Raw genomic sequence first — 24927 nt, 5'->3', positions numbered from 1 at the left:
CCATGGGCTCTCATCTTATTAAGCAGCCTCTTATGTGGCACCTTATCAAAGGCCTTTTGAAAATCCAAATACACAACATCCACAGCCTCTCCCTTGTCAATCTTATTTGAGATTACCTCAAAAAATTCCAATAAGTTGGTATGGCAGGATCTTCCCTTCATGAAACCATGCTGGCTTCGGCCTATCTTGTCATGCACCTCGAGGTATTTCATAACCTCGTCCTTGAGGATTGACTCCAATATCTTTCCAACCACCGATGTCAGACTAATAGGTCTGTAATTTTCTTTTTGCTGCCTCCTTCCTTTCTTAAATAGCAGAACTACATTTGCGACTTTCCAGTCCTCCGGAACCATGCCAGAGTCTATTGATTCCTGAAAGATCATTTTCAATGCTTCCACAATCTCTAAAGCCACCTCCTTCAGAACCCTTGGGTGCACCTCATCCAGGCCGGGAGACTTATCTATTCTTAGTCCACTTAGCTTCCCAAGCACTTTCTCTCTAGTTATCTTGACTGTACCTAATTCTATTCCCTGATATCTCTGGCTATCAGGTATATTGCTCATGTCTTCCACTGTGAAGACTGATGCAAAATACTCATTCAGTTCCTCCGCCATCTCTTTGTTATCCATTATAATTACTCCAGCATCATTTTCAATCGGTCCCATATCTAACCTTGTCACTCTTTTACTCTTCATATATTTAAAAAAACTCTTAGTATCCTTTTTTATGTTAATCGCCAACTTCCTTTCATAATTCATCTTTGCTTTCCTAATGACTTTCTTAGTTTCTTTCTGTAAGGTCTTCCGGTCCTCATTTTTCCCACTAATTTTTGCTTCCTTGTACGCCGTTTCTTTTGCTTTTATTTTTGCCTTAATCTCTCTCGTTAGCCACATTTGTGCCATTTTTCCATTCATGATTTTCTTTTCTCTTGGAATATATTTTTCCTGCATTTTCCTTATTTCTTGTAGGAATTTCATCCAATTCTGCTCTGCCGTCCCTCCATTTAGTTTACTTTTCCAATTGACTTGGGCCAGTTCCTCTCTCATACCACTGTAATTTCCCCTGTTCCACTGAAATATCGATACACCTGATACCAGCTTCTCCTTTTCAAATTTGAAACTGAACTCAATCATATTATGATCACTACTTCCAAGGGGTTCCTTTATCTCCAGCTCCCTAATCACCTCAGGTTCATTACACAGCACCCAGTCCAAAACAGCCGGTTCCCTTGTGGGTTTGTGGACAAGTTGCTCCAAAAAGCCATCCTGTAGGCATTCTACAAACTCCCTCTCCTGAGATCCATTACCTTCCCAACTTTCCCAATTCACTTTCATATTAAAATCCCCCATAATTATCTTGACATTGTCCTTCTGACACTCTTTTTCTATTTCCAGCTGCAACTTGTAGTCCACATCCCGACTGCTGTTTGGAGGCCTGTATATAACTGCTATTAGTGTCTTTACCACTGATGAGATTAAGAATGTTATTTTTTCTATGAACCCGGGGAAAGCTCCTGGTCCTGATGGGTTTACCGTGGAATTTTTAAAATTTTTTGCATCCTCATTAATCCCTTGGCTATTCAGGGTTCTGGAGGCCTCATTAAAACTTGGTAAACTACCCGAATCCTTTTATAGAGCATCGATCTCTTTAATATTAAAGGAGGATAAAGACCCCACTCAATGTGCATCTTATAGACCAATATCCTTGTTAAATGTTGACTCTAAAATTTTTTCTGAATTATTAGCAAACAGACTAGAAAAAGCACTTCCTTATATTATCTCGGAAGACCAAACAGGTTTTATTAAAAATCGTTACTCTTTTTATAATATTCGTACACTTTTAAACATTGTCTATACCCCGTCACAAAATGATCCTGAATGTGTCATTTCCCTAGATGCTGAAAAAGCCTTTGACAGGGTCGAATGGCCTTACTTATTTAAGGTGCTTGAAATGTTTAACTTCAGCCCGAAATTTATATCCTGGATCAAATTGTTCTATCATTCTCCTATAGCCTCAGTTCGTACTAACACTTTAAATTCACCCTTTTTACCTCTTTTTCAAGGTACCAGACAAGGTTGTCCTCTTAGTCCTTTATTATTTGATATAGCATTAGAACCTCTTGCAATTGCTATTTGAGAATCTCCTAACATTATTGGTATAACTCGTGGATTAAAGTCTCATAAAGTATGCTGATGACTTACTTTTATATATTTCTAATCCTCAAAAATCTATTCCTGCAGCTTTAGATTTATTAGCACAATTTAGTCTTTTTTCAGGTTACAAGTTAAGTCTCAATAAGAGTGAACTTTTCCCGATTACTAAGCAAGTTCCCTTATATCAGAACCTGCCGTTTAAATTGGTTAATAATCATTTTTCATATCTTGGGATTAAAATTACCTGTAAACATAAGGATCTATTTAAGACTAATTTCCTACCCTTAATTGACCACATTACACAACTTTCCTTTAAATGGTCTCCACTTTATTTAACTTTGATTGGTTGTATTAATGCTGTTAAGATGTTTATTCTGCCAAAATTTTTATATATATTATTTCGGGCATTACCGATTTTTGTTCCAAAATCCTTTTTTGACAAAGTTGACTCTAAAATTTCATTTATTTGGCAAAATAAAAACCCGAGACTGGGTAGAATACATCTACAGAAAGCTAAGAGATGGAGGCTTGGCATTACCTAATTTTAGATTTTATTACTGGGCAATTAATATTCGACACATGAAATTTTGGTTACTTGACCAAGACACACTATCCATTCCTAAATGGGTAGTATTGGAATTACAATCTGCTCAAGGTTATGCATTTGGCTCCATTTTAGGTTCTTCTCTTCCTTTCGATTTGAAACGCCATAAACAGGTTTGCAACCCGATAGTTAAACATACCTCACGCATCTGGTTTCAATTCCGAAAATTTTTCTATCTTAATCAACTTGGGCTAGCGATTCCTATTTTAGGCAACATATTCTTTCCCCCTTTCTCTACGGACCGTGCCTTTCAAATTTGGAAGACCCATGGTATATCACGGTTTTTGGATTTATTTTCAGATGGCCCCCTTATGTCTTTTGAACAGTTATCTAATAAATATAACTTACCAAGAATACATTTTTTTAGATATCTCCAAGTTAGAAATTTCCCAAGTACCATACTCTCTTCCTTTCCGGCGTTACCCCCCACAAATATTTTAGATACTATAATTAACCTTAATCCATGTCAGAAAGGTGTAACAGCTATTATTTACTATCATGAAACTTCGGAAAGCTCCATTCGATAAGATTAAGTCAGATTGGGAAAAGGAATTGGGCTTTATTATCTCGGTGGATGACTGGGCGCATATTTTACAACTAGTCAATACCTCCTCTATCTGTTCCAAACATTCCCTAATTCAATATAAAGTTGTTCATACAGCATATATATCTAAAGATAAATTAGCTCGTTTTTACTGTCATATTAACCCTCTTTGTGACAGATGTCATGGGGAGATAGCCTCCTTAACTCATATGTTTTGCTCCTGTCCTGCTTTGGAAACATTTTTAATATTATCTCGAAGGTATTGAATATAGATATTTCTCCCCATCCTATTACTGCTATCTTTGGATTACCTAAAACCTCCAGTAATCTTTCCCCTTCAGCCTGTAGAATGATTGCATTTTTCACTTTAATAGCGAAAAGATGTATTTTACAACATTGGAAGGAGATTAATACCCCAACTACGTTTTTTTTGGTTTTCTTGAACAATACTATGTTTAAATTTGGAAAAAATCAGAAGTAATCTTTATGATACTTCAGTTAAATTTGAACAGACCTGAAGATCTTTTATTCAACATTTTCATTTAATGTAACTTTTTTTTCCTCTTTGACCACATTTACATTCCCTTCTTGGTTTTTAATTGTTATTAATGGAGGTCGGGTTTGAGGACGTGATTGTTCAAGTTGTTTAAGTCTACTTGGTACCTACTTAGCCCATTGCTTTGCTTTTAGGTTAGTTGCACGGTGGGTTTTTTTTGGGGGATTTTTTGGCTTTTTTCTTCTCTTTATTGATATATATATAGAAAATTAGTATACTACTATATTACCTCGTTATTTTATAACTAAACTGCACTGTTTGTATTTTTTCATGTATTAATATCTCTTGTAAATTTATATCGCAACAGTGTATTAGTTTCTATATGTTTTACCTTTTGTGTACTAATTCAATAAAAAGATTTAGAAAGAAAAGACCCTTTCCTGTTCCTAACCTCCACCCACACAGACTCTGTAGACAATCCCTCGATGACGTTCACCTTTTCTGCAGCCGTGACACTATCTCTGAACAACAGTGCCATGCCCCCACCTCTTTTGCCTCCCTCCCTGTCTTTTCTGAAACATCTAAAACGCGGCACTTGAAGTAACCATTCTTGTCCCTGAGCCATCCAAGTCTCTGTAATGGCCACCACATCATAGCTCCAAGTACTGATCCACGCTCTAAGCTCATCCGCTTTGTTCACAACACTCCTTGCATTAAAATAGACATATGTCAAACCGTCGGTCTGAGCACGTTCTTCTCTATCACCTGCCTATCCTCCCTCACACACTGTCTCCAAGCTTTCTCTATTTGTGAGCCAACCACCCCTTCCCCGGTATCTTCAGTTCAGTTCCCACCCCCCACCAATTCCAGTTTAAACTCTCCCCAGTAGCCTTAGCAAACCTCCCCGCCAGGATATTGGTCCCCCTGGGATTCAAGTGCAACCCATCCCTTTTGTACAGGTCACACCTGCCCCAAAAGAGGTCCCAATAATCCAGAAATCTGAATCCCTGCCCCCTGCTCCAATCACTCATCCACACATTTATCCTCCACTTCATTCTATTCCTATACTCACTGTCACATGGCACAGGCAGTAATCTCAAGATTACTACCTTTGCAGTCCTGCTTCTCAACTTCCTTCCTAACTCTCTTTTCAGCACCTCTTCCCTTTTCCTACCTGTGTCATTGGTCCCAATATGTACCACGATCTCTGGCTGTTCTCCCTCCCACTAGAAGATATCTTGAACGTGATCTGAAACATCCCGGACCCCGGCACCTGGGAGGCTAACTACAATCCGAGTTTCTTTCCTGCATCCACAGAAATGCCTGTCTGACCCCCTAACTATAGAGTCTCCTGTCACTACTGCCTTCCTCTTCCTTTCCCTACCATTCTGAGCCACAGGGCCAGACTCTGTGCCAGAGGCACGGCCAATGTTGCTTCCCCCAGGTAAGCTGTCCCCCCCTCCCCCCCCGCCAACAGTACTCAAACAGGAGTACTTATTGTCAAAGGGTACAGACACATGGGTACTCTCTAGTACCTGACTCTTCCCCTTCCCCCTCCTGACTGTTACCCCCTCGTCTGTCCCTTGTGGTCCCGGTGTGACCACCTGCATATAACTCCTTTCTATCACCTCCTCGCTCTCCTTGACCAGACGAAGGTCATCGAGCTGCATCTCCAGTTCCCTAACGCGGTCCCTTAGGCGCTGCAGTTCGACACACCGGGTGCGGGTATGGCCTTCCGGGAGGCTGGGAGACTCCAGGACCTCCCACATCTGACAGCGAGCACAAAAAACCGGCCTCACACACATGCTTCCTTTCCGCAATTAACACAGGTTGACCTACCTCGCCTCGTTACCGCCAAAGCCCTTTCACTCTGCCGCCTCTCACTCCGCTCCACTCTCACTCACTCCGGATATGGCGGTGCTCTTTTTAAACTTTTCCCGCTCTACTGGCTGAGGTCACGCGCCTGCGCAGTCTTGCCTCTCTTTAACCCCGAGTAGTAAAACCCAGTCCTGATGAAGGGTCTCGGCCTGAAACGTCGACTGCACCTCTTCCTAGAGATGCTGCCTGGCCTGCTGCGTTCACCAGCAACTTTGATGTGTGTTGTTAGTAAAACTGCCTTCACTCCAGAAATCCTTAGCCGTTCACCCGCAGCCTTCTTGCTGCGAATATGACAGGGGAGTGATTTGATTGGCCTACTGGAGCTGGTCTGGGAGACCTAAGCGCTTCCATCCCATCCGAGAGCGGTCTAAATCACGCCCCGCAGCCCCCGATGGCCGTCCCTGTACCCAGAACCCCCCGCAAACCAGAAACCAGCTCACCCCACGAACCAGATCCCCGTCTATCAGCCACAGAAATAGCCCAGGCCCGCTGCTCATCAGCAGAAATAACCCCGGGGAAGGGCCGTTTTTCACCCCAGAGTTCAGGGCTATGGTGGCGTGACCGGAACGCGCGGCAATTCGTCCCCCCGGCGGGGCGCGCAGCTCCGCTCTTACCTGCCACTCCGCATCCGTTGGGCCGTTGTCCAGTGAGTGCATGCGCAACGTTCTCGCGCCGCGGCTCTCGGCGCATGCGCACCTGATCAGCCTTCTCCGAGGCGCGCAGATTTCTGGGTAATAAAGGTAAACAGTAAATGACCCAAATCTCGAATCCGTTACATATAACAATTACAGCACGGAAACAAGCCATCTCGGCCCTTGTAGTCGGTGCCAAACTCTTACTCTCACCTAGTCCCACCGACCTGCATTCAGCCCATAACCCTCCATTCCTTTCCTGTCCATATAGCTGTCCAATTTAACTTTAAACGACAACATCGAACCTGCCTCAACCACTTCTGCTGGAAGCTCGTTCCACTCTCTGAGTAAAGAAGTTCCCCCTCATGTTACCCCTAAACTTTTGCCCTTTAACTCTCAACTCAGGTCCTCTTGTTTGAATCTCCCCCACTCTCAATGGAAAAAGCCTATCCACGTCAACTCTATCTATCCCCCTCATGATTTTAAATACCTCTATCAAGTCCCCCCTCAACCTTCTACGTTCCAGAGAATAAAGACCCAACTTGTTCAACCTTTCTCTATAACTTAGGTGGTGAAACCCAGGTAACATTCTAGTAAATCTTCTCTGTACTCTCTCTATTTTGTTGACATCTTTCCTACAATTCGGTGACCAAAACTGTACACAATACTCCAAATTTGGCCTTACCAATGCCTTGTACAATTTCAACATTACATCCCAACTCCTATACTCAATGCTCTGATTAATAAAGGCCAGCATACCAACAGCTTTCTTCACCACCCTATCCACATGAGATTCCACCTTCAGGGAACTATGCACCATTATTCCTAAATCCCTCTGTTCTACTGCATTCTTCAATGCCCTACTATTTACTATGTATGCCCCATTTTGATTAGTCCTACCAAAATGTAGCACCTCACACTTTGCTGCATTAAAGTCCATCTGCCACCTTTCAGTCCACTCTTCTAACTGGCCTAAATCTCTCTGCAAGCTTTGAAAACCCACTTCATTATCCACAACTCCACCTATCTTAGTATCATCTGCATACTTACTAATCCAATTTGTGGAGACTTCGGCGCTTAATTTAACACAGCAAGGTCCGAAGACACTATACTAAATATCAACTGCTACTCTGTGTTTCAAAAGAAATCCAACATACTCACAGTTGGAGAAAGGTCACAGAATCCCATTTACTCACCAGCTTTCAGACTTCAGAGAGTAGTTGGGTATTGGGGGCGGGGGGAGAACAACTTTGTGAGACACAGCTGGTTCGAAGCAGTGAGTGTTCATAATGTCCCTCCTTGTTCCCTTTCACCCATTGAGAACTCTACTCTCCTATCAGTTTCATTCTTTGCCAGCCCTTTACACTTATAACTCCTTGCCCATCCTCTGAGCTCTCCTCCCCCCTTTCTTTCTCCCTAGGTCTCCGGTCCCATGTTCCTTTCCCTTCTCCAGCCTCGTATCCTTTTCATCAATCAACTTTCCAGCTCTTAGCTCCATCCCTCCCCCTCCCACTTTCAAATCTCTTACTATCTCTCCTTTCAGTTAGTCCTGACGAAGGGTCTCGGCCCGAAACGTCAACTATACCTCTTCCTATAGATGCTGCCTGGCCTGCTGCGTTCACCAGCATTTTTTCTGTGTTGCTTCAATTTCCAACATCTGCAGATTTCCTCGTGTTTGCGTCCTCCAGCATTTTGATTTTGATTTCCAGCATCCCCAGACTTTCTTTAAGCCCTCATTATCTATATATTTCATGTTCTCATTATTTATTGCTATTTGTTTATATTTGCATTTGCGGTGTTTGTTGTCTTCTGCACCCTGATTGATCTTGCATTGGTCCTGTTATAATTACCATTCTATAGATTTGGTAGGTTGGAAATTTTGTCACATGGTGTGAGCAGAATTATCTGCAGCTTAATGTGAAAAAGACTAAGGAGCTGGTGGTAGACCTGAGGAGAGCTAAGGTACCGGTGACCCCTGTTTCCACCCAGGGGGGTCAGTGTGGACATGGTGGAGGATTACAGATACCTGGGGATACGAACTGATGATAAACTGGGCTGGTCAAAGAACACTGAGGCTGTCTACAAGGGTCAGAGCCGTCTCTATTTCCTGAGGAGACTGAGGTCCTTTAACATCTGCCGGACGATGCTGAGGACGCTCTACGAGTCTGTGGTGGCCAGTGCAATCATATTTGCTGTTGTGTGCTGGGGCAGCAGGCTGAGGGTAGCAGACACCAACAGAATCAACAAACTCATTCGTAAGGCCAGTGATGTTGTGGGGATGGAACTGGACTCTCAGACGGTGATGTCTGAAAGGAGGATGCTGTCCAAGTTGCATGCCATCTTGGACAATGTCTCCCATCCACTACATACTGTACTGGGTGGGCACAGGAGTACATTCAGCCAGAGATTCATTCCACCGAGATGCAACACAGAGCGTCTTAGGAAGTCATTCCTGCCTGTGGCCATCAAACTTAACAACTCCTCCCTTGGAGGGTCAGACATCCTGAGCCAATAGGCTGGTCCTGGACTTATTTCCTGGCATAATTTACATATTACTATTTAACTATTTATGGTTTTATTACTATTTATTATTTATGGTGCAACTGTAACGAAACCCAATTTCCCCCGGGATCAATAAAGTATGACTATGACTATTTGCTGAGTATGCCCGCAGGAAAATGAATCTCAGGGTTGTGTGTGTCTATATATATTTACTTTGATAATAAATGTACTTTGAACTCCCTCTCTCTGAGTTCATCTCTACCTGTTTATATTTATTTGTTTTCATGCCTTTGTGTGTGTGGGCGCACGTGTCCCATGACAGAGAGCACTCGGTTACCGCACTCCGTACACACGCACATTCACACACACACACACAATAACTTGGTATTGTGCGGTTTCGCACTGAGTGTGTGCATTTTAATGTCCCCCCACCCCCGGGTATATTCTAACAATGAGTTCTAAAGGACTTGGCTTTGTGTCCTTCCCGCCACGCAAGAATGAATATCCATTCTTTTAGTAATGGTGATATGTAAATATGTACATACACACACACACATATATATATATATATATAGTTTCTGTACTGTATTTCAGTTAGATAGTTCAGTTTATTTTGTAATATAATTGTAACAACATTAGGGAGTACATCAAATTCTTATTCATGTGCAGCCTTGCTAAGCTTGTGGGTAATTAAAGATGGTATATCCCGATGCCTAATAAACAGGACTTGTCGCTCTCAGTGGGAGAGAGAGAGAGTGAGCTGCAAAGAATTCACTCTGAACATAACTACCAGAAAACACAATAAAAGGCTCCAGGTTATGTTGTAAATACTGGCAGTTTTTGCTATTTACGTTTGTAAGTTTTTTTTGATGCACCTAATAAACACGGTTGTACAAACGTTCTAAACAACTCCAGCTATTTTACTCTGTACGTAACAGTCCCTCTCTGTGTCTCTCTCCCTGTGTGTGTGCCCCTCCCTGTCCTTCTGTGCGTTTTTCGGTCTGTCGATTACCTCGCTCCGGAGGATGGATGCTCCCTTTTAGTACCCAACTGGTTTAAATGGTTAACACTCCGTTATGGGCCGATTGCAATTCTACCCGGTAACGTGAGCTGCAGCCACGTGATTTCCCGCGCTAAATGTGTGCAGTCCTAACAGGTAAGACAACACTCCACCCGCGAGTTCGCTGGGATAGTCTGTTGTGTCCCGTGCTCCCAATCCGGCTTTGCTCTACGTTGAGGAGGCCTGTCGTAAATTGGGGTGGGGGGGGGTTTCGTAGAGCAGCCCCGCGCCATCCGCCGAAAGCAGGACTTCCCGCTGTTGAACCTCTTCAGAAGAAACTCCTCCCAAGCCCAGTGACCAGGATGGGGCACTGGATGCTGAGCAGCAGCAATAATTGCAGAGTTCGACACCCAACTGTCCCATTTCAACTTGCTCTGGATTTAGCAACTGTGACGGTGAAATATCCAACATGCAGCTTGTTTAAACTCCACCCCCCCCCCCCCGAGTGTGAACTCAATAGTGTTCACTCACTACCAAGGTTGGGTGAGTGAGTGAATCATTTCCCAAACACAGACGAATTCAATGGCCCCTCAACCCTGTGAACTCTCTGGTGTCTTATCAGGTTGGACGACCAAGTGAATCCCTTCCCACATTCAGAGCAGACGAATGGCCTCTCCCCACTGTGAACCCGCTGATGTGATCTTAGGGCGAATGACGTTGTGAATCCCTTCCCACATTCAGAGCAGGTGTATGGCCTCTCCCCAGTGTGAATTCGCTGGTGTACCTTTAGATGAAATGCGTGAGTATATCTCTTCCCACAGTCTGAGCAGTGGAACGGCCTCTCCCCGGTGTGAACTCTCTGGTGTGCTAGTAAGTCACATGTCCGAGTGAAGCCCTTCCCACATTCAGAGCAGATGTACGGCCTCTCCCCAGTGTGAACTCGCTGATGTACCTTCAGATGAGATGACTCAGTGAATCCCTTCCCACAGTCTGAGCAGGTGTACGGCCTCTCTCTGGTGTGAATTGACCGGTGTGCCAGTAAGTTAGCTGACCAAGTGAATCCCTTCCCACAATCTGGGCAGGTGAACGGCCTCTCCCCGGTGTGAACAAACTGGTGCTTCCGGAGGTTGGATGACCGATTAAATCCCCTCCCACAGTCTGAGCAGGTGAACGGTCTCTCCCCAGTGTGACCTGACTGGTGTGCCAGGAGGTCAGATGACCGAGTGAATCCCTTCCCACAGTCTGAGCAGGTGAACGGCCTCTCCCCAGTGTGAACTCGCTGATGTGCCTGTAGGCTGGACGACTGAGTGAATGCCTTCCCACAGTCTGAACAGGTGAAAGGCCGCTCACCTGTGTGAACACGTTGATGCCTTTCCAGGTAAGATGGGTGAGGAAATCCCTTCCCACAGTCTGAGCAGGTGTACGGCATTTCCACAGTGTGAACCTACTGGTGTCACTGTAGGTGGTACGTCAGAGTAAACCCTTCTCAGTGTCCGAGCAGCTGAACGGCCTCTCCTCGGGGTGACTGTAGGTGGAACGACTGATCAAATCCTTTCCCACAGTCTGAGCAGGTGAATCGCCTCTCCCTAGTATGAATTGACTAGTGTGTCTGTAGGTGGGATGACCGAGTGAATGTCTTCCCACATTCAAAGCAGATGTATGGCCTCTCCCTTGTCTATCAGCAGAGTGCACCGACTGCGTTTGACATTCCCATCCAGAAGTGATTAGCCACTTCTTACCTATAAAAAGATTTTAAAAATATATCAATGGGTGAAGGACAACATTTCAGAAGAATTAATTTTAGTCTCTATGGTGGGCTCTGACATCACACTCTTACAGCAGAGTTTAATGCAAAGTTTGAGGAACAATTCACTTTATAACTGGGCACGGATCAGGCAACAGGACTGACCTTCAAATGTTCTGTTTTTCTGTCTGTATCGGAATGGGCCATTTCTACCTGTCATCAATCTGTGACTTGGCTCAGTTTGTCCCTCTCTATTGGTATTATTTCAAGTTCTGGTTCAAGACCCACAGCACTACTAGAAGTACCTGATATAACATGGCTGATCCAAGAGGCTTTCAAATTACTCTAACCATTCCCCTTCCAAGGAGATTATCTGAGTTACGTTTTCGTTCCGAATTCCTACTCTTTGGATTTAGATAGCTGGAGCTCAGAAGTCTGGGAGATGCATCCACCCTAGTCCCTTCGTTTGAGCTTCCAAACAAGGCCTACAGTCTGTCGGGCAAAGTGGAAACTATGGTTGCCTCCGTACCCAGAAACCCTCACGATCCAGATACCTGCCTATCCATCACGGGCCGAACGATACGCATGCGCAACAGACATGGCGCCAGCAGCTTCGCTCGCTCATCAGCGGAAAGCTCCCCGGAACCGGGTACACATCCTGGGGCTGAGAGAAGGAGGAAATACCGGGATGCGGGGCCACGGTGTGTCCTGCGCTCGCTACAATTGTCAGCTAGGGAGCGGAGACCAGGCCTGTTGATATCCCACCCGGAGCCCCGCACCTACCTGCCGCCGACGCTCGAGCCTTTTGTCCGCTGACCGGATGCACGATTTACGGGATTATTTACGACAGCCCCCGCGCCTGCGCACTTGATCCTTGCCCGCTCAGTGAATTGTGAACGTGGCTCTCTCTGGGTTAAAAGAAAGTCACGCCAATAAAACTGTCTGCAAGCACTTGTCCGCTCTGCAACAGGCCTCAAATTCAGTCAAAATGTTTTTATATGGAGATCGCAGCAAGCTCCCCTAAAGAATCTGATCAGTGTCATCTGTCATTCTGTGTGTCGATAGTCAACATCTAATCCACTTAAAAAAATACATACAAAAGACATGAGATTCGCCAGATGCTGCAAATATAAGCAAAATACATGAAATACTGGACAAACTCAGCAAGTCAGACAGCATCTATGAATGAATGGTTGACGTCTCGGGACGAGACCCTTCATCAAGATTGGAAAGGAAGGGCGGGTGTAGCAGGTTAAGAAGTGTGTGGGGGCGAGAGGGGGAGGTGAGGGGAAAATCCAATCTAGGAAGTGATAAATGAAGTCAGGTGGGTTGGGGAGATAGGATGAAGTAAGAATCTGGGAGGTGGGAGAGGTAAAGAACTGGAGAAGAAGGAATTTGTCAGGAGAGGGGAGTTGACCATGGGAGAAAAGGAAGAAGTGAGGCACCAAGGGAGGTGATAGGCAGGCGAGGAGAAGGGAAGAGGTAAAAGGCAGTCCAGAGTGGGGAACTAAAGAAAAAGGAAGCTGGAGACATTTGATGTTCACGCCATCAAGTTGGAGGCGACCCGGGCAGAATATGAGGTGTTGTGTCCACCAGAGAAAGCAGGATCTCCCAGTGGCCACACATTTTAATTCCACATCCCATTCCCATTCTGATATGTCTATCCACGGCCTCCTCTACTGTAAAGATGAAGCCACACTCAGGTTGGAGGAACAAAACCTTATATTCCATCTGGGTAGCCTCCAACCTGATGGCATGAACATTGACTTCTCTAACTTCCGCTAATGCCCCACATCCCCCTCGTACCCCATCTGTTATTTATTTATATACACACATTCTTTCTCTCTCTTCTTTTTCTTCCTCTGTCCCTCTGACTATACCCATTGCCCATCCTCTGGGTTTTTCCCCCTATCCCCCTTTTCCTTCTCCCTGGGCCTCCTGTCCCATGATCCTCTCATATCCCTTTTGCCAATCACCTGTCCAGCTCTTGGCTCCATCCCTCCCCCTCCTGTCTTCTCCTATTATTTCGGATCTCCCCCTCCCCCTCCCACTTTCAAATCTCTTACTATCTCTCCTTTCAGTTAGTCCTGACGAAGGGTCTCGGCCCGAAACGTTGACTGTACCTCTTCCTAGAGATGCGGCCTGGCCTGCTGCGTTCACCCGCAATTTTCATGTGTGTTGTTTGAATTTCCAGCATCCGCAGAATTCTTCGTGTTTACATTTATTTTCACCAACGGCTCTTCACACCGCCCAAGAGATAATCTGTAGCTGGCAGTATATGCTACAGTAACTCCCCATGAGGTAGTAGAAACTTATGCCTTGACAATAGGAACATCAGCGCAGGCAGCAGAACTCTAAGTTGTTACCCCTGCTAGCATTTTGGCCGAAGGAAAAGCTGCCAGTGTTTGTACCGACTCACGTTATGCGTTTGGGGTAGCACACGATTGTGGAAAAATAGAGGATTTATCACCTCGTCGGGGAAAACATTTAAACACGCCCCTTAGTACTGAAACTTTTAGTAGCTATACAGTTGTCACAGGCTTTAGCAATAATTAAGCACAAGGCACACAGCTCAGCCGAGGATGAGCGCGCCAGCTCGCAGCGGCCACTCCGGTGCTGATGCCTGTTATTTGTCAAGTAGGGTGCTGTGCACAATCCTGATTTGATGGAGACAGACGTGAGAGCACGGAGGAACATCTGGTGAAACTTCTGAAATGCCTGCTTCACTGCTGCTGCTACTGTGTGATCGAGAATCTCCGGAGGAGAAGGCCCCGAATCCTCGGCTTTGCTTGTTGCTCGGTGGCTGGGGCAGGGTCGAAGCGCTCGGCAGAGGATGGTGCTTGGAGAAGCTTCACGTTTTCAGACGGACTCAGGGTCCGCTGCGGTCGGGTCCTCCCAATGGTGCTGCATCGGCAAGTTTGCGGTGCTTGGAGATTCATGGTGAGGAGAGTTTCTCCCTTCTGCTTCCTGCATGAGATGATGAGTCTATCGGGACTTTGAGACTTTTTTTTTACTGTGCCCATGGTCTGCTCTTTATCAAATTATGATATTGCTTTGCACTGTTGTAACTATATGCTATAATTATGTGGTTTTGTCAGTTTTAGTCTTGGTTTGTCTTGTGTTTTCTTGTGATATCACTCTGGAGGAACATTGTATCATTTTTTAATGCATGCATTTCTAAATGACAATAAACGAGGACTGAGTGTCCTCATAATCTAATAATAATACAAGGGAAATCGGTTTCCAGACATGGTAGCAAAACAGGCCCGTGCTACAAGCCTCTCAGGTTGAACCGGGAGGGAAGGAGCTCCCTGTGTGTATTGATGATCAGTAGTTGCAGGAAGCCCAAAATTTTGCCTCACAGCAAGGGAAATGTATCTGGAGAAAATCCAGATGCTACCAGGACACCGGGATATGGCACCACCCAGACAGCTGAGTAGTAGTTTATTTTTATTTTTGCCCCTGGCTCACATGTGCAAAGGAGGGATGCAGCATGTCATCAGTGGTACGCCCCAGGGATCAGAGTAACTATCGGGAAGGTAGCACAAACTTGTTCAGTTTGTCAGCAAAACAACAGAGGAAAGACGCCTGCTAATGGCAATGCCTTTTGAGAATATCCAAATTGACTTTGTACATATGCCTGCTGGAAGGGGGTTTAGGTATATATTGGTAATAGTAGACATGTTTTCCAGATGGGTGGAGGCCTATCCAACTAGGAGTGATGATGCAAGAAATGTGGGGATGTCATAGTCCGGTCCCTGAAGTCCGTGTTCGGGTTCACGGTCCGGTCCATGGTTCCTTGTTCCGGGGTTCCTGGTTTTCCCCAGTTTCTGTTGTGGGCCCATGTTTCTCGTTTTGGAGCTGAGACGTAAATACCTCTGCAAAGCAGGGATTCCCTGCTGGACTGTTCTGTTCCCCTCCCTGTCTTTCCCCCCTCGCCTGACTCTCTGCCTGCACACCTAGGCTGGGTACCCCGCCTGTATCAGTGAACTTTCACTGCCGGAGCAAGACCGGAGCCTGGTTAGGTGGAATTGTCTGTCTGTGTCCATGCCTTCGCTAGGTGGGTCCGGCATTTGCCACCACCTTGTGTTGGGATCCTTCTCGTCATGTTCAGCTTTCTGTGTATGAGTCCCGGACCTACGTCCTGTTTCCAAGGAGGGGTTCCGGCTCTGTGTTCCATGCTCCTATCTCTTCTAGTCCAAGGCTCCATGCTCCTGAAGGCCCTCGTCCAGTCCGTGCCTAGTCCAGTCCTATCCGAGTCCTGTCCATGTGCCTTTACCTCTCCTTGTGTCTCGCCCCACCCAGGAGTTCCACACCCAAGCCATGTCCAGTCCTGTAGCCTCGTCTTGTCCTCGTCTAGTTCTGGAGTCTGAGCCGGAGTCAAGTCCCAGGTTTTGGGTCCTTGCCCAGTCTCTGAGCCTCAAAGTACCCTAGGCCTCAAGACTAAGACCCCAGCCTGTCTCCAAGTTCAAACCTCAAAACCAAGACCCCAAGCCTGTCTCCAAGCCACAAGCCTCAAGACCCCAGTCTCCAGTCCTGCAGTCATGTCATGTCCATGCCTGGTTCTGGGGCCCGAGCCTGAGGCAAGACCCAGGTCTGGGTCCTTGTCCAGTCTCTGGCTCGGGGTCCAAGCCCTAGTCTGCATTCCTGTCCCTACTCCTTGTCTGTATCCTGTCACGTCCCTACTCTAGTCAGGTCCTTTTCCTTGTACTTCAGTGTCCGTGTCTTGCATTTGGGTCTGCTACCAAGTGAACAGGTGAACATATTGGTGCAAGAAATTACACCTATGTTTGGAATTCTCCGTGGGATAAACGGCGATAGGGGAACCTATTTTACAAATAAACGAATGCAGGGCCTTAAGGAAGCATTGGGGTTCCAGTGGAAATTGCATATCCCCAACCAGCCCCTGTCCTTAGGTATGGTGGAAAGAGTAAATGGGGAAATAAAAGCAGCTTTAACTAAAGTTTATCAGCAAAACAACCTCAGATGGCCAGAGGCATTACCCTTAGTGTTGTACACTCTGCGAAATCAGAATAGAAATACAGGACTTACCCCTCATGAAATTTTGATGGGGCGGCCTATGACAACAGGAACTAAGCCTCCCATGACCCCAGAAAAGGTAGCGCCAATATGGAATTATGAGAAGACACCGAAATATGCACAAGTCAGGAGCCAGGGAAATTGTATGAAAGGGTCCGGCAGGCCCAGGCACCTTTAACTGCAGGTAACATGCATCTGTTAAGCTGGGAGATACAATATATGTGAGACCAATGAATGAAGATTCTTTCTCTCCCAGGTGGAAAGGCCCCTACCCAGTGCTGCTGACGACCCGTACAGCCGTTAAGGTGAAGGGGAAACCTGATCGGATACATGCTCGCAGGTGCAAGTTGCACCACGATGAGGATGAAATAAATGCTTAACAAGTGATGTCTTCCCGGAAAGGGAGGAACAGCGCTGAGAACTAAGAACCGAGCGTATTAAGAGACTGGAAAAGAAAATGTATTCTAACTTGTAGCTCATGTTACATATAGAGACTGTGATTATTAACAAAATATATACTCAATAGAGGAATAACATGAAGGTAGTAGTGATAATAATCATATTGGGGGTAGAATTGATTAAGTGCCAGAGGGTAAATACAAAGAAATTGTATTAAGCGCCAGAGGGTAATTACAAAGAAATAGGGAAGTGGAGAAGAATTTTGGAGAGTATGAAGGAAAGACAGGGCCACTCACACTTATACAATACATTATGGCAGTTTGCTAATTATACGGCCTACCGTGCAAATTTAATTTAACAAACTAGGTTTGCATGGCAGTTCCCCATTCCGCGCAGAGTCCTGCATAGATTAAACCCCTGCCAGTTAGAAGAGAATCCTTGCTATGTATATTGGTAGGATTACGGGCCTAAACTATTTCAGGCAGTGTGTTTTCTCGAAATTGTCTCGACTCCGTAAAAGTATCTGGTCTTGAACAGTGTTCTTTTTCAATTACTTTTTATTAATTACTACATAAATGAATACAAAATACATTATGATATTATGGAAACAAAAACAAGGTTGAAATGCCCCACATCTATGTATAGTAAATTAACCATAATATTGAAAAGGTAAATTTTATTCTAATCTAAAGCAAAATCATAACCCTGTTTGGTTAAAAGAAAATAAAAAAAATCTCTGACATAAAGTCATAAGTTCAAACATATAATAGCCATCATCATTGCCGATCAAGTCGAAGATTGTAAAAGTAGTTCCAGAAGGGTCCTGATAATGTGAAAAAATCTTGTCTAGGTATAGAAATAGAACACCTAAGCTTCTCTAGATTTAAACATGACATAACATCAATCAACCAATGAGCATGAGAAGGCGGAGCCATATCTTTCCATTTAAGTAACAAAACTCTACTGGCTAAAAGAGAAATTAAAAAATATGGCATATCATTCGGCTTAAGAATAAAATCATTTCCTCCAACAATACCAAACAAGGCAGTCAAAGGGTTGGGTTTAAAATTTACTTTAAAAAGCTCCGAGAAAGTTTGAAATACTTCTTTCCAAAATTTATCAAGCCGTGGGCAGGACCAAAACATATGAATTAGAGGGGCCTCTTCGACATTACACCTATTACAGTATGGAGAAACATCTGAGTAGAAACGAGAGAGCTTATCTTTAGTCATATAGGCTCCATGACCACTTTAAATTGTAAAAGAGAGCGACGGGCACATAACGAAGAGGTGTGAACAAGTTTAAAAATTTCATTCCAAGTATCCTCATCAATTGAAATCTGTAGATCTTGTTCCCAGAGGTTTTTAAATTTGTCTAACGGAATGTTTCTCATTGCCAACAACATACTATAAATATTAGAAATAGATCCATTATGAAAAGGTTTCAGAGTAAAAATTGTATCAATTAAGTTCTTATCTGGACATTTAGGAAATGTATGAAGTTGAGAACGCAAGAAGTCTCTAATTTGTAAATATTTAAAAAAGTGAGTTTTATGAAGATTATAATTGATCATATGAGGAAAGACTATCTCCACACAGATCCTGAAAACATTTAACACCTAGTCTATTCCACTCTTTAAAAACTACATCAGTCAAAGAAGGTTTAAAAAAATAATTAGAAAAAATGGGACTAGAGAGTAAAAACCAAATAACCCAAAGGATTTTCTAAATTGTAACCAAATCCTCAAAGAATGTTTAACTGCATAATTATCAGTTAAGGATAGAGGAATTGAAGAACCAAGAAGAGAAATAATAGAAAATTTATTAACAGAATTAACTTCTGAAGCAACCCAAACTGGACGGTCTTCACGATTAATATAATATAACCAAAATGTAAGATAGTGTATGTTGAATGCCCAGTAGTAAAACCTAAAATTAGGTAGGGCTAATCCCCCATCTTTTTTTTTCGTTTTCTGAAGATGAACTTTGTTTAATTGGAGGTTTTTATTCTTCCATAAGTAAGAAGATATAATCGAGTCTAAAGAGTCAAAAAAGGATTTAGGAATACAAGCAGGTAGGGCTTGAAATAAATATAAAGATTTAGGCAAAATATTCATTTTAATAGAATTGATACGTCAAATCAGCAATAAAGAATAGTAAACAACAACAGGAATTCTGCAGATGCTGGAAATTCAAGCAACACACATCAAAGTTGCTGGTGAACGCAGCAGGCCAGGCAGCATCTCCAGGAAGAGGTACAGTCGATGTTTCAGGCCGAGACCCTTCGTCAGGTCTCGGCCTGAAAATGTCCACTGTACCTCTTCCTAGAGATGCTGCCTGGCCTGCTGCGCTCACCAGTAACTTTGATGTGTGTTGCTTGATAAAGAATAGTGTTAAGTTATGGGGCAGTGCTACCACGAACTTCACAGCACTGAGCTCCCCTGTTGTCTCCAAGCTTGGGCCTTAGATAATAGCTTCAACACCACCACTGTGGCAAGAGAGGTGTATGTAAAAACACGTGTAGCCCTGGCTCCGATCTGTTTGTGTTCTGGACCAGGGTCTAAGAACAACTGGTTAGGGTTTTCCTTGCGTAATACGTCCATCGCACCTCTAATGCAGTGACCCGATCAACCCGACAATGTGACCAGCAGAGAGTATTGGACAAGTAAAAATTAGACCAAAGTTACGGTTCACCACCTGTATAGTATATGGACGGCAATGGGAATATATGGGGTGCCCGGGGTAAGCTGGATTTGTGGGTCTAGGGCATATCGGTGGCTCCCTAGGTAATGGGCTGGCTGCTGCTATTTGGGGAAATTGTCTGCCTCTGTTACAACTATAGTCCCACCACTCAATGTTTCTCATGCAGATCACCTACACTCACAAACTAGATGTGCTTTTCAGATTTCCGCTGGGAGTAAGATTTTGGCAGGATTATTCCCTTGGTGGGGTACCGTAAATAATGCCATATAATAGACAAAATAAGTTTAGAACTAGAACAGTTGGCCAGCGAGACTATAGAGGGATTTGCCATTCTGAACCAGGAAATGCAAAATCTTCCACTGGTGTCCTTACAGAACAGGATGGCCCGAGACTATGTATTAGCCAGGGAATGAGGGGTGTGTGCTTTAGTCGGGAAAGAATGTTGCACATATACTCAATGCTTCAGAAAATATGACCCATTTGTGAGATGAAATACATAAACTGAACTCTCAAGCTCCTCCAGAAGGCCGGGATTTACTTAGGTGGTGTAAATCAGTGTTAGAAGGAATATTTTCCCTGTTACAGCCCCCCTTTTACGGTCTCATTGCCCTGGTCTGCTTAGCGATGGTAGTTCATTGTGTCATACAACTATGCATTCGCTGGGTCTGTGCAACTTCACATCATGGGAGACGGGGAAGAAGAGGACAGTTACGATGAAGAGGAATGTTTAAAGATGCGCCTTTACCCAGTGGGTTATGAGCCCCTTTTCAGAAAGAAGGGAGTACAAATCTTTAAGTGTTGATCAGAAAGATCAACAAGGAGGGATTTGTAGTAGAAAGAGTTAAAACTAGTGTGTGATTGGATACTTGCCCATTCTGGAGTAGCTGGGCTTAAGACTGCTGATGTGTGTCAAGAATAACCTTGGACGATAAGCGCATTACCAGGAACCAGGAAATAGTAAGATACTAGGCCTCTGGAACCAGAAGGGAGGATGCGTCTCAGGGTAAATTATGAGTACTGATACCAGGAAGCAGGAAGAACTGTTAGACTCGCGCTTAGGGATAATCGACATGTCTTTTAAGCGATTGATCGGGTGCTGACCGTGGGATGCCAAAGCTATGTGAAGTTGCTGTATAATATGAGCTCTATATAACTAAAATTCAGAGTTCCTGTGGTGGTGGAGACTGCTGCAGGCTCCCCATGATATCATGTTAATAAACTCCTAAAACACAACTCAAGGTCACTCTGGGTGTTCTCAGTTAGTGTTTCCACAACAATGTGAAATGCAACTGATTTATTTGTCACAGATCTACAACGTCAAACACCAGTCTCATTTACTGCTGACAGCAGCAGAACAAACCCCTCCAATGCTCAGTTCAGTCCTGGGTGTGATCAGCAGTTGCCATAACAGCAGAATCTGACGTGCAGAATCATTCAGTAGCTTGAAACTAGATCCAGCTGCCGTGATACCTAAACATATAACAGACAGCTTATGTGAACCTTCTCCTTGATGTGAAGTTGCTGGAGTCTCATCAGGAGGGGCAACTGAGTAAATTTCTTTGCTCATTCAGGACAGAAGTGTGGCCTCACCTTAGTGTAAACTTAATGGAGCCTCACAAGGTGGGTTAACTGAATTAAACCCTTCCCACACTCAGAACAGGTGAACAGCTACTCCCTTGTGCCAACTCGCTGGTGCTTAGAGGCTGAAACAACTGAATGAATTCTTTCCCACACGGAGACCAGACGGATAACCCCTCTCCAGTGTGAACTCACTTATGTGTCCTGAGGTTGGAGATCTCAAGGAATCGCTACCCAGAGTCCGATCAGGTGTACAGTCACTCTGCAATGGGAACTCGCAGACGTATCTTCAGGCCGGATGGCAGAGTGTATCCCTCCCACACACACAACAGGTGAATGCCCTCTTCCCACTGTGAACCCACTGGTGTTTCTGCCTGTGGGCTGAACGAGTGAACCCCGGCCACACAGAGCAGACGAGTGGTCCCTGGCCACTGTGAGCATGATGGTGTCTACAGGTGAGAAGACGCCGTACATGCCTCCCCACAATCAGCAGGTAGGATGAACGAGTAAACCTCTTTACTCACACAGGTCAGGGATGCAGCCTCTCAGTGTAAACCCTCTGAATACTTCACAATGTGGTGTAACTGAGTGAATCCCTTCCCACATTCACAACAGGTGAACAGGCTTCCCCACTGTGAACCCGCTGGTGTTTCAGCAGTCCAGCTGATTGGATGAATCCCTTCCCACAGATGGGGCAGGTGAATGGCTTCTCCCCAGAGTGAAGTCCTTTGTCTCTTAACACTTCAGAATGAATGAGTGAATCCCTTCCCAGACAAAGAACAGGTGAATGGTTTCTCTCCTGTGTGACCTCACTGGTGTGTGTTCAAATGTGACTGTTCAGTAAATCACTTCCCACAATTTATCAGGTGAATGGCTTCTCCCCAGTGTGAAGTCTCTGGTGTGCCAGTAGATTAGACGACCGAGTGAATCCCTTCCCGCATTCTAAGCAGGTGAACGGCTTCTCTCCAGTGTGAACCCGCTGATGACTGATCAGATAGGACGAGTGAGTGAATCCCTTCCCACACACTGAGCATGTGAACGGCCTCTCCCCAGTGTGAACTCGCTGGTGCGCCAGTAGATTGGATGACCGAGTGAATCCCTTCCCACATTCTAAGCAGGTGAACTGCCTCTCTCTGGTGTGAACCCGCTGATGACTTATCAGATAGTACGAGTGAGTGAATCCCTTCCCACACACTGAGCAGGTGAATGGCCTCTCCCCAGTGTGAAGCGCCTGGTGTACTTGCAAGTGAGATGACTGGATAAACGCCTTCCCACAGTCTGAGCAGGTGAATGGTTTTTCTCCTGTGTGGACCCGCTGATGCACCTGCAGGTGAGACGATTCAGTGAATCCCTTCCCACAGTCCGAACAGGTGAACGGCCTCTCCCCAGTGTGAAGTCTCTGGTGTGCCAGTAGATGAGAAGACCGAATAAATTTCTTCCCACATTCTAAGCAGGTGAACGGCCTCTCTTCAGTGTGAACCCGCTGGTGACTTATCAGATAGGACGAGTGAGCGAATCCCTTCCCACACACTGAGCAGGTGAATGGCCTCTCCCCAGTGTGAAGTGCCTGGTGTACTAGTAGGTTAGACGACAGACTGAATCCCTTCCCACATTCAGAGCAGGTGAATGGCCTCTCTACCGTGTGAATTCGCTTGTGCCTCAACAGGTCAGATGATCGAATACATCGCTTCCCACAAACAGAGCAGATATATGGTCTCTCTCCACTGTGCACACGCCGGTGTACTTTCAACTCAGATGACTGGGTAAATGCCTTCCCACAGTCTGAGCAGGTGAACGGCCTCTCCCCAGAGTGAACTCGCTGGTGTCTTCTCAATAGAGATGAGTAAGTGAATGCCTTCCCACACACGGAACAGGTGAATGGTTTTTCCCCCGTGTGAACCCGCTGGTGTGCGTTCAGGTGAGATGAGTCAATGTATCCCTTCCCACAGTCTGAACAGGTGAACGGCCTCTCCCCAGTGTGAAGCCTCTGGTGTGCCAGGAGATTAGCCGACCGAGTGAATCTCTTCCCACAGAGTGAGCAGGTGAACGGCTTCTCCCCAGAGTGAACTCGCTGGTGCCTGGTTAAGTTGGATGAGCAAGTGAATCCCTTCCCACAGTCTGAGCAGATGAACGGCCTCTCCCTGCAGTGCATTAGGGGGTGACTCATCACATGGGATGAACGAGTGAATCCCGTCCCACACACGGAAGAGTTGAATAGTCTCTCCTCTCTCTCTCTCTCGTGTGAGCTCGCTGGTGTGTCAGTAAGTTGAATGATCAAGTGACTGTCTTCCCACACACAGAGCAGGTGAACAGCCTCTCACCGTTGTGAATTTTCTGATGGATTTTCAGCTCGGATGACAGAATGAATTGCTTAGCGTTGTCTGAACAATGTCACTATGATGTGAACTTGCTGATGTATCTTCAGGCTGGATTCCTGAGTACAGCCCCTCCCTCACACGGAGCAGGTGAACGGGCTCTCCCCAGTGCAAATTCACCAGTGTGTCCGCAGGTCGGCTGAGTGAGCGAATCCCTTCCCACACCGAGAGCAGGCGAACGATTATCTTCCTATCAATTCCCTGTCAATTCATCAAGTCAGACGTCAATCCTTCACACAGACAATGCAGTTGAAGATCTGATCTCCAGTGAACAGATGCTGGTGGGTTGGCAGGCACTTAGTTGCAGTGGATTTCACAGAGTATAACCAGAAAACTTTATTTCATACACAAAGCACGTTTCTAGATGGGCTGAGATACACCTTCTGCTCCAAGGTCCCACCACTGATATATGGCGTTACAATGGAATTTACAAGGTTTATCTCCAGGCTGCTTCATCCAAATCTCTCTCCTACACTGAGCATGTGTTCCAGTTCTCTTTGCTACAAATGGTGTGCTGTTTTCTCAAGTATCTCCTCCTCCACATTCAAAGATTGATGACAACATACGGTGGAACTAGTGTGTTGTTCTGTTTCAGATTCACGTATTCAAATCCTTTGCCTTTTGTGCCCTGCAAAGTATAAAGAAAACATCAATTCGTGAAGGATAACAACTCAGATGAGATAACTTTCACCCCTGTGATGAGTCTGACATCACAGCGTTAAAGCACGGCTCAACCCAAGTTGGAGGAATGCTCCCCATTTTTAACCAGGTTCAGGCATCTGAACTGACGATGAAATTCTCTGTCTTCCTTTCTGTATCAGAATGGGCCATTGCTGCATCAATCTCTGAGCTGGCTCAGTCCAGCTCTAGGTTCTGAGCATGTCCCACAGGGTTACACGGACGCTCCTGGAGACATTTTAACTACTGTGACTCCACCCCCTGGAGTCCATTGACAGTGACAAGCTCACCAAAGTCAGTGTTAATGAGTATGACAGGGAAGTGGTTTGATTACCCTACTGGAGCTGGTGTGGGAGACCTAACTGCTTCCATCCCATCCGAGAGCGGTCTAAATCACGCCCTGCAGCCCCCGATGGCCGTCCCTGTACCCAGAACCCCCCGCAAACCAGAAACCAGCTCACCCCACGAACCAGATACCCGTCTATCAGCCGCGGAACCAGCGATACGCATGCGCCACAGAAATAGCGCCAGGTCCGCTGCTCATCAGCCGAAATAACCCCGGGGAAGGGCCGTTTTTCACCCAAGAGTTCAGGGCTATGGTG

The 24927-nt window shown here is 45.3% G+C and overlaps 2 protein-coding genes and 1 pseudogene across 2 annotated transcripts in view; 1 reads left to right on the top strand and 2 right to left on the bottom strand.

The window, feature by feature from the left end:
• Nucleotides 1-11229, bottom strand: part of LOC140203809 (uncharacterized) — a 76024-nt gene extending 64795 nt beyond the window's left edge. Inside the window, exons 1-2 of the mRNA XM_072269897.1 lie at nt 11160-11229; nt 6290-6402 (exon numbers count right to left, since the gene is read on the bottom strand). The gene's annotated coding sequence lies outside the window, so the exon portion shown is untranslated. The remainder of the gene's footprint in view (nt 1-6289; nt 6403-11159) is intronic.
• The window catches only part of LOC140203808 (uncharacterized), a 76420-nt gene that overhangs the window by 19112 nt on the left and 32381 nt on the right, over nt 1-24927 (top strand). The window lies entirely within an intron of this gene.
• Nucleotides 9406-24927, bottom strand: part of LOC140204388 (uncharacterized) — a 29956-nt pseudogene continuing 14434 nt past the window's right edge.

The sequence above is a fragment of the Mobula birostris genome, chromosome 10, assembly GCF_030028105.1.
Source record: "Mobula birostris isolate sMobBir1 chromosome 10, sMobBir1.hap1, whole genome shotgun sequence".
NCBI classification, from domain to species: domain Eukaryota; kingdom Metazoa; phylum Chordata; class Chondrichthyes; order Myliobatiformes; family Myliobatidae; genus Mobula; species Mobula birostris.
This window is presented reverse-complemented; position numbering and strand designations above follow the sequence as displayed.